At 36.5% G+C, this 17917-nt stretch overlaps 1 protein-coding gene across 8 annotated transcripts in view; it reads left to right on the top strand.

The window, feature by feature from the left end:
• The window catches only part of TENM1 (teneurin transmembrane protein 1), a 1194370-nt gene that overhangs the window by 236507 nt on the left and 939946 nt on the right, over positions 1-17917 (top strand). For 7 of the 8 annotated variants that reach the window (XM_074324276.2, XM_088794943.1, XM_088794941.1 and 4 more), the window contains one exon: positions 4422-4451. The exons of the other annotated variant lie outside the window; for it this stretch is intronic. The gene's annotated coding sequence lies outside the window, so the exon portion shown is untranslated. The remainder of the gene's footprint in view (positions 1-4421; positions 4452-17917) is intronic. 8 annotated transcript variants of the gene reach the window in all.

Here is a 17917-nt window from a genome sequence, read left to right as displayed (position 1 = left end):
AATAGAACAAAAAATCATCAGATTTGTTTGGAACCACAAAAGACCCCGAATAGCCAAAGCAATCTTAAGGAAAAAGAACAATAATGGAGGTATCACACTTCCTGACTTTGGCTTGTACTGCAGGGCTACAATAATCACAACAGCATGGTACTGGCAGAAAAACAGACTCATAGACCAATGGAATAGAATTGAGAACCCACAAATAAAACCACATAAATATGGACAGACAATTTTTGACTAAGAAGCTAAAAACATACAATGGTGCAAAGACAGCCTCTTCAATAAATGGTGCTGGGAGAATAGGATAGCCACGTGCAAAAGAATGAAACTGGACTGCTATTTGTCACCATGTACCAAAATTAATTCAAAGTGGATCAAAGACTTAAGCATAAGACCTGACACAATAAACTGCATAGAAGGAAACATAGGTACTAAACTTATGGACCTTGGGTTCAAAGAGCATTTTATGAACTTGACTCCAAAGGCAATGGAAGTAAAAGCTAAAATAAACGAATGGGACTATATGAAACTTAAAAGCTTCTGCACAGCAAAAGAAACCATTGACAAAATAAAGAGGCCACCAACTGAATGGGAGAAGAGTTTTGCAAACAGTGCCTCCGAAAAGGGGCTAGTATCCAGAATATACAAGGAACACATGCAACTCAACAACAAAAAAACAAACAACCCAATTGAAAAATGGGCAGAGGACTTGAAGAGACATTTCTGCAAAGAGGACATACAAATGGCAAATAGACATATGAAGAAATGCTCAACATCAATAATCATCAGAGAAATGCAATTCAAAACCACAATGAGATATCACCTCACCCCAGTCAGAATGGCTATCATCAACAAGACAAATAGTAATAAATGTTGGAGAGGCTGTGGAGAATAAGGAACCCTCATACACTGTTGGTGGGAATGCAGACTGGTGCAGCCATTATGGAAGTCAGTGTGGAGGTTCCTCAAAGAATTACGAATAGAATTGCCATATGACCCAGCAATCCCTCTCCTGGGTATCTACCCAAAAAATCTGAAAACATTTAGAGATAAAGACACGTGTGCTCCAATGTTCATTGCAGCTTTGTTTACGGTGGCCAAGACATGGAAACAACCAAAATGTCTTTCGATAGATGAATGGATAAAGAAGTTGTGGTATATATACACAATGGAATACTATTCGGCAGTTAGAAAAGATGATATAGGAACATTTGTGACAACATGGATGGATCTTGAGAGAGTAATGCTGAGCGAAATAAGTCATACAGAAAAAGCAGAGAACCATGTGATTTCACTGATATGTGGTATATAAACCAAAAACAACAAAAGAACAAGACAAACAAATGAGAAACAGAAACTCATAGACACAGACAATGGTTTGGTGGTTGCCAGAGTGTAAGGGGGGTGGGGGTTCGGGGGTGGGAGATGAGGGTAAGGGGGATCGAATATATGGTGATGGAAGGAGAACTGACTCTGGGTGATGAACACACAATGGGATTTATAGATGATGTAATACAGAATTGTACACCTGAAATCTATGTAATTTTACTAACAATTGTCACCCCAATAAATTTAATAACATAAAATTAAAAAAAAAAACAATGTGGAGATTCCTCAAAAAATTAAACATAGAACTACCTTATGACCTAGCAATTCCACTCCTGGCTATTTATCCAAACATATTCAAAACACAAATTCGAAAAGATATCTGCACCCCATGTTTACTGCAGTGCTATTTACAATAGCCAAGATATGGAAACAACCGAAACGTCCATCAATAGATGATTAGATAAAGACATTTTAGTACATACGCGTGCCATAAAAAGAATGAAATCTTAATCAGTTGTGATAACATGGATGAATATAGAGGATATTATGCTAAGCAAATTAGGTCAGACTACGAAAGATGAATACCATGTAATCTTACTTATATGTGGAATCTAAAGAACAGAATAAACAAATAAAAATAGACTGAGAGATACAGAGAACAAATTGTTGATTACTAAATGGGAGGAGGTGAGTGTTAAAAGTAGCACAAATTGGTAGTTACAAAATAGCCACGGGGATGTATAGTTTAATTTTCGAATTGTGGCCAGTAATATAAAAACTATGGATAAGTAGGTCAGATGTGTACTATACTTACCGGGGGAACCACTTCAAAAATTATATAAATGTCTAACCACTACAGTGTACACCTGAAAGTAATATAAAGTAATATTGAATGTCAACTATAATTAAAAAAATATTCATGGCATATAAGTACAGCATAGGGAATATACTCAATAGTATTGTAGTAATTATGTATATGTCAGATTGGTTATAGATTTCTTGCGGTTATCACTTTGTGAGGCATACAAATATCTAATCACTATGTTGTTTTGTAAACCTGAATCTAATAATAAAAAAATAAAAGATTTTTAAGGGTGAAAAATTAAAAGTCGTCTGAAAAGGAAGGTGAGATGCAGAAGTTCAAGGAGCAGCTAGGGAAGCAGGGGGAATAGCATGGTAATACTCTCATGCTGTTGCAGAATTTCTAAGATTAGAGAATTTCAAATAGGAGGAAATGTTCATCTATGCTTACAACTCTTTACTTGTAATAAAAGAATTGCGAAGTGCCCCCCAAAAAGACCCCATATTGTATGACTTCATTCATATGTAATGCTCTGAAAAGGCAAATCTATATAGAGAGATAATAGATTAGTGAGTGCCAGGGGTTGGGTGTGGGAACAGGGAGTGACTGCAAATAGCCACAAGGGATGTTTTTTGAGTGATGTATATATTCTCAAATTGCTTTGTGCTGATGGTTGCGCAACTCAATAAGTTAAACAAAAATAATTGAATGGTACATTCTAAGTGTGTGTATTTTATGGTATGTGAATTATATCTCAAAACTGTAGTGGATTCAAAGTGTCAAGGAATACATGCTTAATAAATGGTAGCTTCTATTATTGTTGAAGCAATCAGGAAATCCTTCTGAAGGAAGGGGACTTTTAATGATGTATATGGGTAGTGTGTGTCTAGATAATGAGCAAGGGAAGATGGAAGGATAGTGAAATAGTATGTGCAGTGGCATGTAGTGAGAAACAGGCCTAGTATAATTAGTGTTGGTATAGAACTGACTAGAGTAGGAAGTCTGTACTAGGTGATATTGGTAAGTAAGGAACTGTTGTGATCAGATCCAAGGCTGAAAAATGACTAGTGTTGCATGGCTGACACATATCATTGATAGTAGGTAGAAATGAAGATGTTTGAGTGGTAGATTCCCCAGCTGATAGAGATAATTTGTCAGCTGGCTGGAGCTGATTGAAAATATTTAGAGACTGCTTAGGCGATGGGATATGATACAACGAGGTGTGATGTGGTGTGGTGTGGAGTGGTACGACACATGCCTAAGCAATAACTTACACAAGATCAGTTTTGTGCCTGAGCAAGTAGGATTGAAGGGCCAGCCCTAGGAGCCAAACCTAGAGTGATTAGTATGGGAGCAGGTAAGGTAAAGATAGTGTTGTGGAGACATGCATGTAAAACAAACAAACAAATACACAAACAAACAAAAATGGTGATCCAGCTGGCTATCTTTTTTCTGACTGCTTGTGGAATCATGTAAGCACTGATTAATCTGCGTTCCAGTTCTATGAGTTATTTAAATAAACAACCTTGTCAAAATTATGCCCTCCAGCTTTCCAACAAATTCAGTGAGGTTGCTGGGGGAGAAATCTCTGAATGTCTTCTCGAAGTTGTCTAGAATTTTAAAGATTTTTCAACAAACTTGAGGGAAATTATTACAGTGCTTAATCTAAGTGATGTGATAAGATCATAACCATTTCAGAAATGCCTTTGATGTCAATCCTGATTCTGCCAAATTATACCTGACAGGGTAAGAATGAAACATTATAAGCTAGTTTGTCAAGCATCTAAGTAATTTGTCATGGCAATGATCTATTGCAACTCAGCTCTGCACTGATGGACCTGTTGAATGATATTCCTTGACTTGAAAGGAACTTATTAAGTGTTTTATGATTGATTAATGGAGTAAAAATTCACTATATAGACCTTGAAGTGATAAACTGAACAGTATCCTTGGCAGCCATTAGTCCTTCCTACCCAGTGTCCATACTCTGATTTATTTTGAAAATGATGACTGCTCATTTTCTTACCCACATGCCTACAGTGACTCAGAAAAACTAGTGATGACAGTCAACAGATGCAGACATGAAAAATATTACAGGTAATTCCTATTTTGAGTTTTAATCACCATCATAAAAGTATTTTAAAAAAGTGCTTGTAAAGGATTAGAGTTGTAAAAGCCCATTTTTCCTCGAATCACCTTTCTGATGTGTAAATTTAAAAACTATGCTATGATTTCTGATAATATGAACATAGAGATCAAGTAGATTGAAATTGCATTTTTATTTTTTCAGGTACATGTTATGATTGGCCATAACAGCACAGTAAGTATGTGATATTTTTGAGTTGATCATCCATTCAGTTTTAGAATGCTTTTAAATTTCTTCTTCATCAATGTATCCCATTTCCCGAAAGAACATAGATAGATGCTACAGGTCACAAACCAAAGAAATGGGATTATTTTTATCTTCATTGTTTTTCATAATATTTTCATAAGTTATCAGGTTTCTTTCATGTAAAATTTCCCTCCATGTCCATATATATTATTGAGTGCTTTGAGGATTGACAGCATATACCATACTAATTTTCCTGCACTCTGCTTTGTATCTCAGTGTGTGATGCACATGTTCAATCTGAAATACTTGATACTTTTGTAGATTAGCACCTCATGAATCTCTATTGAGGCTTATTTGCCGTGAGTAACTTTTTTTTTTTAATTGCCCAGGTAAGATTTTAGGTTGTCATTCCATACTACAGTCTTTGAAGCTTCTTTATAGACATAATCTCTCAATGTGATCATAATGCAAATGACCAAAAACATTTCTTTTATAATAAAAAGACTTTACATAACATTTGGAACATAACATTTATAATGTTCAAACCAAATGAATTATGAAACCAAGGTGGCATGGAAGATTTCATCAGACCTGGAAGGTTTACCAGTGTTGCCTTGCAATTTCTTTCCTAGATTTCTAAATATTTTTTAATCATTACAGCCCTTTAAACCTTTGAATACTACAGCCGCAAAGCTTGCTTCCTGAAAGTCCATGTGTGGGCAATTCATTTACTAAGAATTACAGTTTCTTAAACAGGAAGTGAGAAGTTGTTATTAGTTTGATAACACAAAGTAGCTCTTAATGTCTTGGTGCCCAACGGTTACTCTTATAAATTACTGACAAACAATAGGAAATGGCAATTCCTGCTTTAATGCTACTGATAGATAAATCTATGCCATATTAGTCTGGCTTTTACTGTCTCTTAAAACATCATCAGATTGATTTTAGAGTAGCAAGGATATAAAATAAACACACAAGATACCTTTCTAATAATGGAGAGGAAAACCAGCTTTCTTTGTGCCTGAAAATTCTGGAGACAAAATGAATGACATTTCTGAGCAACTTCTTGTTTCAGCACAAAAAGTGTGTATCTGTTTCCTACTTGACTTAAAAAAAAAACGTAGAGCCAATTTGTTGTAGAAGAAAAATCACAGGTCTAGGAGAAAAATAAACCAATATTTTAGTTCTTTCTGTCACTGACAAACTATGTGACCTTTAATGTGTAACTTAGTTCTCTGCACCTTACTTTTCACGACGGTAAAATTATACGAAGGTGTGACAATTAAGTTTGTGAACTCATCCTAGAAAAAGTGCTACATCACTATGGTCACCTTCGAAGTACTCCCCTTGGGAAGCTGTGCAGCGATGCCAGTCCCTAGTCCACCATTCAAAGCAATTTTGGAACTCTTTTTCTGGAATGGCCATCAGAGCTGTTGTATTACCCTTGATGTCCTGAATGTCATCAAAATGTCTTCCCTTCCATATTTCCTTTATCTTTGGGTAAAGAAAGAAGTCATTGGGGGCCAGACCAGGTGAGTAGGGAGGGTGTTTTAATACAGATATTTGTTTACTGGCTAAAATCTCCCTCACAGGCAGTGCCCTGTGAGCTGGTGCATTGTTGTGACGCCATGAATTGTTGGAGAAAAGTTCAGGTTGTCTAACTTTTTCATGTAGCTTTTCAGCACTTCTAAATAGTAAGCTTGCTTAACTCTTTGTCCAGGTGGTACAAGTTCATAATGAATAATCCCTCTGATATCAAAAATGGTTAGCAACATTGTTACAACAAGTTTGCAAACGTAATTGTCAGACCTCACATGGTTAAATTAGATGACCTTCAAGACACCTTTTAGTTTTTATATCTTATAGTCTAATAGGATGGATACCCAATAATGCCATACTATACCTTATTTATAATTATGTATCTTTATTTTTATGATCTGACAGCAATATGTGACTACAGAGCTAGCAACTTTTTGAAGATGAAAAGAGAGAGTGTGGATATTGAGGAAGGCTAATATAATAACTGATACTTGTGTATTATTAATTCACCCACAAATATTTCTTGAACACATAGGTGCCCAATCAGTTGTAGTTATAGAGGTGAAAATAAAATATTCGCTTTCTCTTCACATGTAATAGTGAAGGATGTAGTTCTGTAATATAGCAAAGCCTTAATTAGCTAGATTCTTAGGGACAAGGATGTTAATTGAGGCTTTTAAAAGATTTAGTTAGCATTGCTATGTTTTACTTCAGTCTCTGTGGTTAAAATGTTTTATAAAACTGTAGTCCATTTCATTACCTGAATAAATACAGTTTAGTGAACATAATTGTGTTGTATTTTAGTATTTGGAATTTCTATTCAGGGTCTCAAGTTCATCATTTTGGAATCAGTTCTTATTGTACAGGTACAGGAAAAGTAGGAGAATGTGATGATTTATGTTACTTGGGAGATGAGTTTGTTTTTCTATCACTAAATTGAAGATATCTGCTTGCTTAGTTACCATGTTTCATTTTCTCATAAAAATTGAGCAGATAACATGAAATAATATGTTTCATTAATTAGAGTTTGGTTGATTAAGGTTTTACTGTAGATAAAATCCTAATTAGTAACATGGTAATCTGGTTGCTCTTTTGAGAAGTAGTGTGCTCAGTTTTTGATGCCAGATTTGGTTAGAAAAATGGGCTGACCACGTATGATGGTATCCAGAAGAGATCAACCAGAAAGATGGAGGTAAAGTATGCTGTGCTTACTATTTTTAACCCAGCTTTATTGAGACATAATTGACATATAACATTATGTAAGTTTAAGATGTATTATGCAGAATGGATAAAGGAAGTTAAAGTATTTGAGGTAAAGAAAAAAGAGCAGGAAATGTATGCATCTTCCCTCTAATTGAAGAGCTTTCTTTTGGTAGAATGTACCCCACTTGGAAAGGATCTGAAAGGTTGTTAGTCCAGTACCTCCATATATGATGTTTGAATATTTCTACACCATTCCATTAGGTGACTAAGAACACCTGGAGAATTTCTGAAGCAGCCTATTCCACCCATAACTACTCCTGTTAAGTCTTCTTCATACTGAGGTCAAATATTTCCATCTACTGGTTTGAGCCATGCAGAATATATCTAATCTCTTCCACATCATAGCCCCTCAGATATTTGAAAAACAGTTAACTGTGTCCTCCTATTTGATCTATTTTTCACTTCCTTGAATCTTAGCAAGTAGATTTGTTCTCCAGAAGGTGGAGCTATCACCGAGAACATGTCCTTGCTTATAAACTGCTGTTGGCTCTGTATTTACTACCTGTTATTGTACAAGTTCCTTATGATATTTAAGGTTTGGCCTACTTTTGGCCTTAATTCTCATTATTTCCCTCTATGCTAGCTATACTCCAATACCCCTGGAGCTTTCTCTATTTCATTAACAAGTTATTAATTTTGTCTCCATCATGCCTTTGCTGATACTTTCCCTCTTCTATAATAGCCTTCTTTCCCTTCTGAGACTAGTGAACTTTAAAGTAATTGCTCAAGGCCCAGGTCAAATGTCGTCTCTTTTTGTCAAATCTTCATATACTCCACTTCATATCCATCTCCATCCCTCAGAAAACTAATACTTAATATGTTCTTATACTCGTAGTCCATGCCTCTTTTAAATCATTTGTAACTTTTTATAATCAGGTTTTATATATTTGCCCAGCCAGAATATGAATGCTTGAGGTTAAATACCACATCGTGTTCATATTTTTACTCCAGATTTAACATATCTGAAAAAAATAATGTATAAACGATATATAAAATAGTATTTTATTTCAATGATAATAACCTTCATCAATTTCATGGGTTGTTACCAAATTTTACCTTTCTGAAATGTGATTTATTCAATCCATAACTTCATTTGTTAGACTTCCATCATATACCTTTTCTCTCAGCCTTTGTCTGTCCTGGTTAAGAAGCTTAATACTTTTTGTCTGTTCCTCACTCCATTAATTAAGATTTTCCAGAAACTTTTCAATAAATATCATGGAGCAGAATAGTGAACAGGAATAATTGTGTGGTGGGGTAAGGAGGGAGGTAGCCCAGGAACTGATAGCACCATTCACCCTAGTTAAAAATCCTAAACATTGTCATACTACTATCACCACTTCTTTTGATTCTAGCTTATTTCCCCCACTGAATCACATAGCTGTTGTTATTATTTCAAAGTTAGTGGTGAATTACTAGTTGTCTTTCTTTGCTCAATAATGCAAATCAGGGAGTGTTTTACTTAAAATTACATGCATTTAATGTATGCTACTAGAATGTTACTTCTTACTCTTCCATTGAGCATAGGTCTTCCAAAGAATTTCAGGTCAGTTCTGAATCAATTTTACACTGAAATTTGTAGAAAATTACAGGATATTTCAAAGTCAACTTCTATCAAAAAAAAGAGAAGAAAGGTGAGGATAAAAGTACAAAAGTTTGAGTGGGAACCTGAAGCTAATTTCTTTAGGTAAAAGTTTGATAACAAAAAGAACTTCTTTATGAAACAAGTGAACGAAAACAAAACAAAACAAAAATAACCATGTAAAGAAGCCATTTCACAGTTTAGTAACATTAAGATACCTGTGGGATTTCTGGTCCAGATGTTAGAGTAGGTAAATGCTGTGTTTGACTCCTCTCCTGACTACATCAAAATTACAACTAAAGTACAGAACAACCATCACTGAGAATCCTCTGAAGTCTAGCAGAACAGAAGTCCAACCTCTAAGGACATACAAAAGAAGCCACCTCAAGACTGGTAGGAGGAGCGGAGACACAGAACAGACTGGTCCCACATCCGCATGTGACCATTAAAAATCGGGGGGGATATCTTGGCTGCAGAGTTTTCCATGGAAGAACGAGGGGTCCTAACCCCACAACACGGTCTCTGGCCCAGAGTTCCAGAGTCGGGTAGAGAAGTTCCCATAATGTTCATATGGCTGTGAGAACCAGTGGAGATTGTGGCTGAGCAACACAGCAAGCTACTGGAGTACCAGGAGTTCTTCTTAACGAGCCCTGGCACAGACTTACTAACAGACTCACTTTCTCTGAGCAATAGCACTAGAGCAGCAGTTTTAAAGGTGCCAGGGGCATATAGGGAAGGACTGAAGTGTCTGTCTCAGAGTGATGGCTGGAGGGGCAGCTTTCTCCCAGATAGAAGTGCTGGCAAAAACCGTTGTTCCTTTGTTGAACCCTTCCCCCTCCCAGCATGCAGATATAGGCAGCTGCCATATCTGAGTCTCTGCCAACTTCCCTAAGACTCTTTGCCCAGCCCTGATGATTCCCTGACATGCTGCCCCACCCAACTTTAAGGCACACCCAAACCACTTCGAGTGGCTTTTCCATACAAACGACCTGACTTGGTGCACACGACAGTCTTTCCCAAAATCTCTCAAAGATTCACAAACCCCAAACAAAGAGCATGTGGCTTCGGCATGCCCTGAATGTCTTGCTGAAGTGCCGCAAGCCCAGCATTTGCAGCAGCAGGACTGGTTTGAGGCTTGGACTCTTCCAGCCAGCTCCAAGCTCATGTTGGGCATCTACAGATTGCTTTGTTGCTCATGCCAGGTGGCTTTGGGCAAGGGATAGGCTGCAGGTGAACTTCTCTGTGGTGGGGCCCCTACCAGGAGGCCCAAAGGTCTGCACTCCCAGTTCTCAGCTTCGAACCAAGCTGGAACACCACCTGGCCACCTCCTTGGAAGACACACCCAGTGGGCACTCTAGGCAGTCATCAGAGCCCCACTGAAGCAAATCCTACTCCGTAGGGTCAGCCCCTGCACAACTGTTCTCCACTGAAGTCACAGCCGGTCCTCACAATCAGCCCGAGGCTCATTCCTTCCCATTGACCTGCAAATAGGAACCTAGTCTCAATTACAACAGGAGACCACACACAATCCATACAAGGGACATATTTGGATCACCAGTCTGTAAGAAGAGAATGCATCACTAGGTCCCACAAGACATCTACTACATATAGCCACTGTACTAAGACTGGGGGACATAACAGTTCTACCTAATATATAGAAACAAACACAGGGAGGCAACCAAAATGGGGAGACAAAGAAACATGAACCAAATAAAAGAACAGAACAAAGCTCTAGAAAGAACTAAACAAAATGGAGACAAGCAATCTACCAGATGCAGAGTTAAAACACTGGTTATAAGGACACTCATTGATCTCAAGGAGAAATTCAACAGAGATAGGAAACATAAAAATGGAGATAGAAAATATAAAAAAGAACCACTCAGAAATAAAGACTACAATAACTGAAATGAAAAATACATTAAAGGAAATCAACTGTAGATTAGATGAAACAGAGGATCAAGTCAGCCATTTAGAAGAAAAGGTAAAGGAAACCACCCAAACAGAACAGTAAATAGAAAACAGAATTTTAAAAAAATGAGGATAGTTTAAGGGGCCTCTGGGACAACATCAAGCGTACAAACATTCACATGATAGATACCCCAAGGTGAAGAGAGAGAGCAAGGAATTGCAAACCTATTTAATGGTATAATGACCAAACTTCCTTAATCTGGTGAAGGAAATAGGTATACAAGGTGTGATCAAACCATACATTGAATGTTTAAATAAAAAAAATATTACAGTAACAGATTCATTGCCATTACTCCCCCTTCAAAATATTCCCCTCACTTTGAACACACTTATCCCATCATTCTTGCCACTTTCTGAAGCAGTTCTGGAAGTCCTCTTTCATGTCTTTAGTTGCACTATTGTGGCTGCCTCAATGTCCTGAATCATTTTTACTTTGGAGAAGAGACAGAAGTCACACGGTGCCAGATCTGGTGAATAAGTTGGATGAGGACAAACTGTAATGTTTTTATTTGACAGAAATTGTCGTATACCAGAAGCAATGTTTGACATGGAGCATTGTCATGATGGAGGATGATTTATGGCACACTTTAAAACACACCTCCTCTCAACCATAGCTCACACCAGACTGACTGCACCAAAACAAGGTGAAACTTGTCACACACTGTTACTAAGTTTTGACTCCACTTTGTGTATTGAAGATCCCTGTCGTTCCATTGGATGGCACTCAACAGCAGCGTTCACCAGATTTTTTGAACACAATGGAAAAGCTCCGTGTCACACATTGCTTCTGGTATGGTAATTTCTGTCAAATGAAAACATTGTGTGTTTTCATCCACATTATTTACCAGATCTGGCACTGTGTGACTTCTGGCTCTTCCCCAAAGTCAAAATGACCATGAAAGGTAAATGTTTTGAGTAGATTCAGGACATCGAGGCAGAGACGACAGTGCAACCAAAGACACTCATGAAAGAGGACTTCCAGAACAGCTTCAGAAAGTGGCAAGAACAACAGGATAAGTGTGTTCGAAGTGGGGGAAAGTATTTTGCGGGACATTAATGGGAATTTGTCCTTTACTGTAATATTTATTTTAATTTAAACATTTAAGTTATTGTTTGATCACACCTTGTAGTAGTGCAGGAAGGGAAGAGAGTCCTAAGAAAGATGAACCCAGAAACCCACACCAAGACCCATTATAATTAACATGAGAAAGGTTAAATACAAAGAGAATCTTAAAAGCACCAAGAGAAAGACAGTGAGTCATATACAAGGGAGGTCTCATAAGACTGTCAGCTGATTTATCAACAGAAACTTTGCAGGCCAGAAGGGCTTGGCAATAAATATTTCCAGTGATTAAAAGCAAGGACCTGCAAGTAAGATTACTCAGCAAAGCTATCATTTAGAATCTATGGACAGACAAAAACCTTTCCAGACAAGAAAAAGCTAAAGAAGTTCACCACAACCAAACCAGTATTGCAAAATATGTTAGAAGATCTCAAAGAAGAAGGAGAAGGAGAAGAAACAATACAAAATATGAATAATAAAATGGCAATAACTACATATTTGTCAACAATTACTTTCAAAGTAAATGGATTTAATAGTGCAATCAAAAGTCATAAGGTGGCTAAATGGATAAGAAAATAAGTCCCTTACATATGCTGGCTACAAGATACTCACTTCAGGTCAAAATACACACATAGATGGAAAGGTAAGGGATGGAAAAAGATATTTCAGGAAAATAGAGACCAGGAAAAAAAAAATTGAAGTAGCAATACTCATACCAGAAAAAATAGACTTTAAAACAAAGGCTATTAAAATAAACGAATGGTTCTTTTGTTGCTTTTGGTTTATATACCACATATCAGTGAAACCACATGGTTCTCTGCTTTTTCTGTCTGACTTATTTTGCTCAGCATTACACTCTCAAGATCCATCCATGTTGTCACAAATGTTCCTATATCATCTTTTCTTACCGCCAGACAAACAAATGAGAAACAGAAACTCATAGACACAGACAATGGTTTGGTGGTTGCCAGAGGGTAAGGGGGGTGGGGGGTGGGGGGTGGGAGATGAGGGTAAGGGGGATCGAATATATGGTGATGGAAGAACTGACTCTGGGTGGTGAACACACAATGGGACTTATAGATGATGTAATACAGAATCGTACACCTGAAATGTAGGTAATTTTACAAACAATTGTCACCCCAATGCATTTAATGAAATAAAATAAAAAAATTAAAAAAAGGAAAAAAATAAAATAAAATAAACGAATGGGACTATACGAAACTTAAAACCTTCTACACAGCAAAAGAAACCATTGACAAAACAAAGAGGCCACCAACTGAATGGGAGAAGACTTTTGCAAATAGTTCCTCCGATAAGGGGCTAATATCAAGAATATACAAGGAACTCATGCAACTCAACAACCAAAAAACAAACAGCCCAATTGAAAAATGGGCAGAGGACGTGAAGAGACATTTCTCCAAAGAGGACATACAAATGGCAAATACACATATGAAAAAATGCTCAACATCACTAATCATCAGAGAGATGCAAATCAACCACAATGAGATATCACCTCACCCCAGTCAGAATGGCTATCATCAACAAGACAAATAATAACAAGTGTTGGAGAGGCTGTGGAGAAAAAGGAACCCTCATACACTGTTGGTGGGAATGCAGACTGGTACAGCCGTTATGGAAGGCAGTGTGGAGGTTCCTCAAAAAATTACGAATAGAATTGCCATATGACCCAGCAATCCCTCTCCTGGGTATCTACCCAAAAAATCTGAAAACATTTATACATAAAGACACATGTGCTCCAATGTTCATTGCAGGTTTGTTTACAGTGGCCAAGACATGGAAACAACCAAAATGTCCTTCGATAGATGAATGGATAAAGAAGTTGTGGTATATATACACAATGGAATACTATTCGGCGGTAAGAAAAGATGATATAGGAACATTTGTGACAACATGGATGGATCTTGAGAGTGTAATGCTGAGCAAAATAAGTCAGACAGAAAAAGCAGAGAACCATGTGATTTCACTGATATGTGGTATGTAACCAAAAATAACAAAAGAACAAGACAAACAAATGAGAAACAGTAACTCATAGACACAGACAATAGTTTAGTGGTTACCAGAGGGTAAGTGGGGTGGGGGGTGGGACATGAGGGTAAGGGGGATCAAATATATGGTGATGGAAGGAGAAGTGACTCTGGGTGGTGAACACACAATGGGATTTATAGATGATGTAATACAGAACTGTACACCTGAAATCTATGTAATTTTATTAAGAATTGTCACCCCAATAAATTTAAAAAATAAATTAAAAAATAAATAAATAAAATAATATATTTTATATAAAGATTTCCATCAACTCAGTGGCCAAAAAAAAAAATCAACCTGATTTTAAAAATGTGCAAAGGATAGATAGATAGATAGATAGATAGATAGATAGATAGATAGATATTTTTTTTTCAAATAAGACACACAAATGTCTAATACTAATATAAAAAGGTTCTCAACATCAGTAATCAACAGGGAAATGCAAATCTAAACCATAATGAGATATCATTTCATACCTGTTAGGATAGCTATTATAAAAAAGTCAAATGATAACAATTGTTAGTGAGGTTGTGGAGAAAAGGGTACCCTTGTACACTGTCCCACTGTTCATGGAAATGTAAGTAGGTATAGCCAGCATTAGAAACACTATGAAGGATTCTCAAAATTGAAAATGAAACTACGATATAATGCAGAAGTCCCTCCTCTGGGTATTTGTCAAAAGAAAATGAAAATGCTGTTTCAAAAAGATATGTGCAGGCCTGTGTTCATTGCAACATTATTTACAATAGCTTGGACATGGAAACAATGTAAGTGTCCATGGATGGATGAATAGATAAAGGAAAAATATATGTACATATATTCTGGATTGATACACACACACACACACACACACACACTGAAATATTATTCAGCCATAGAAAAGAATGAAATCTTGTCATTTAAAAAATTTGGATGGACCTTGAGGTAATTATGCAAAATGAAATAAGTCAGATAGAAAAAGACAAACACCTAAAACCTCACATATGCATGGAAGCTAAAACAAACCAAAACAAACAAACAAAACCTGAGCTCATAGATACAGAGAGTAAATTGGTGGTTGGCAGAGGTGGAGGGCAGGGGATGGGCAAAATGGGTGAAGGGGGAGACAAAAGGTACAAACCTCCAGTTATAAAATAAATGTCTTGATTATTGTAGCACTGTAGTACAAGCCAAAGTCAGGAAGTGTGATACCTCCATTATTGTTCTTTTTCCTTAAGATTGCTTTGGCTATTCGGGGTCTTTTGTGGTTCCAAACAAATCTGATGATTTTTTGTTCTATTTCTTTAAAATATGCCATTGGGATTTTGATGGGGATTGCATTGAATCTGTATATTGCTTTGGGTAATATGGCCATTTTAACTATGTTGATTCTTCCAATCCATGAGCACGGAATGTCTTTCCACTTCTTGTGTCTTGTTCAATTTCTTTCAAAATGTCTTATTGTTTTCAGCATATAGGTCTTTCACATCCTTGGTTAAGTTTATTCCTAGGTATTTTATTCTTTTTGCTGCAATTGCAAAAGGAATTGTTTTTTGTATTTCTTTTTCTGAGATTTCATTGTTAGTATATAGGAAGGCAATGGACTTTTGTGCGTTGATTTTGTAGCCGGCAACTTTACTGTATTCGTTGATTGTTTCTAATAGCTTTTTGGTGGAGTCTTTAGGGTTTTCTATATATAGCACCATGTCATCTGCAAAGAGTGATAATTTAACTTCTTCATTCCCAATTTGGATGCCTTTTATTTCTTTCTCTTGCCTGATTGCTCTGGCAAGGACTTCCAACACTATGTTGAAAAGCAGAGGTGATAGGGGACATCCCTGTCGTGTTCCTGAACGTAGAGCAAAGGGCTTCAGTTTTTCTCCATTAATTATGAGATTAGCAGAGGGCTTGTCATATATGGCCTTTATTATGTTAAGGTATTTTCCTTCTATACCCATTTTATTAAGTGTTTTAATCATAAATGGATGTTGTGTCTTGTCAAATGCTTTTTCTGAATCAATTGATATAATCATATGATTTTTGTCCTTTATTTTGTTTATGTGATGTATCACATTGATGGATTTGCTGTATGTTGAACCATCCTTGTGCCCCGGGGATGAACCCCACTTGGTCGTGATGAATAATCTTTTTAATGCATTGTTGTATTCGATTTGCTAGAATTTTATTTAGGATTTTTGCATCTGTATTCATCAGAGATATTGGTCTGTAGTTTTCTTTTTTTGTGCTGTCCTTACCAGATTTTGGTATCAGGGTAATGTTGTCCTCATAAAATGAGTTAGGGAGTACTGTCTCTTCTTCAAATTTTTGGAAGAGTTTGTGCAGAATTGGTATTAGATCCTCTTTGAAGGTTTGGTAGAATTCACTAGTGAAGCCATCTGGTCCCAGACTTTTGCTTTTGGGAAGGTTTTGGAGGACTGATTCAATTTCGTTACTGGTGATTGGTCTGTTTAGATTTTCCAGTTCTTCATGGTTCAGCCTTGGAAGGCTATATGTTTCTAAGAACTTGTCCATTTCTTCTAGGTTGTTGAATTTGGTGGCATATAGTCCTTCATAGTATTCTTGGATGATCCTTTGTATTTCTGTGGTGTCCGTGATAACTTCCCCTTTTACGTTTCTGATTTTGTTAATCAGTGTCTTCTCTCTTTTTTTATCTTAGTAAGTCTAGCCAAGGCTTTGTCAATTTTGTTAATCTTTTCAAAGAACCAGTTCTTTCTCACATTAATTTTTTCTATTGTCTATTTGTTCTCTATTTCATTTAGTTCTGCTCTGATTTTTGTTATTTCCTTTCTTCTGCTGACCTTGGGTTTTACTTGTTCTTCTTTTTCTAGTTCTTTAAGGTGTAACATGAGGTTATTTATTTGGGAGTTTTCTTGTTTCTTGAGATAGGCCTGTAATGAGATAAATTTCCCTCTTAAAACTGCTTTCGCTGCATCCCAAAAATTTTGGTAGGATGTATTTTCATTGTCATTTGTTTCTATGTATCTTTTGATCTCTCCTCTAACTTCTTCTTTGACCCAGTTGTTCTTTAAAAGTATGTTGTTTAATCTCCATGTATTTGTGGTTTTTCCTGCTTTCTTTTTACAGTTGATATCCAATTTCAAAGCCTTGTGATCAGAGAATATGCTTGGTATGATTTCAATCTTCTTAAATTTGTTGAGACTGATTTTATGTCCCAATATATGGTCTATCTTGAGTATGTTCCATGTACACTTGAAAAGAATGTATAGTCTGATGTTTTAGGATGAAGTGCTCTATAAATGTCAATTATGTCCATTTCATCTAATGTGTCATTTAGCGCTGCTATGTAGTTATTTATTTTCTGTTTGGATGATCTATCCATAGCTGTCAATGATGTATTTAAGTCCCCTAGTATAATTGTGTTTTGGTCAATTTCTCCCTTTAGTTCTGTTAGTAGTTGCTTGGTGAATTTCGGTGCTCCCTGATTGGGTGCATAAGTATTGATGACTGTTATGTCTTCTTGTTGTATAGTCCCCTTTACCATTATGAAATGTCCATTTTGTCTCTTGTTATCTTTTTTACCCTGAAGTCTGTTTCATCTGATATCAGTATGGCTACACCTGATTTTCTCTGGGTACCATTTGCTTGGAGTGTCAATTTCCACCCTTTCACTTTGAGTCTATGCTTGTCCTTGTAGCTGAGATGTGTCTCTTGGAGACAGCATATGGTTGGGTTTAGTTTTTTGATCCAATATGCTACTCTGTGCCTTTTTATTGGTGAGTTCAGTCCATTTACATTTAGGGTGATTATTGATATGTGAGGATTTCCTGTCATTCTATCTTTAGTTTTCTGGTAAGGCTGTGTCTCCATTGTTTCTTTGCCTTTTTGTTGTTTTCTATTATTTCTGTGTGGTGGTATTTTATGATATTTCCTGCTGTTTCTTCTTTTATTACAGTATATATTTCAGTTCTGGATTTTTTTTTGAGTGGTTACCCTTAAAGTTATGTAAAAGAAAGTTTGATATTTAGAGTATTC

Source organism: Rhinolophus sinicus, chromosome 18 (assembly GCF_057876585.1).
Source record: "Rhinolophus sinicus isolate RSI-liver-muscle chromosome 18, RSI-T2T, whole genome shotgun sequence".
NCBI lineage: Eukaryota > Metazoa > Chordata > Mammalia > Chiroptera > Rhinolophidae > Rhinolophus > Rhinolophus sinicus.
Note: the sequence above shows the minus strand (reverse complement) of the source record. Positions and strands in the feature narration are given on the sequence as shown.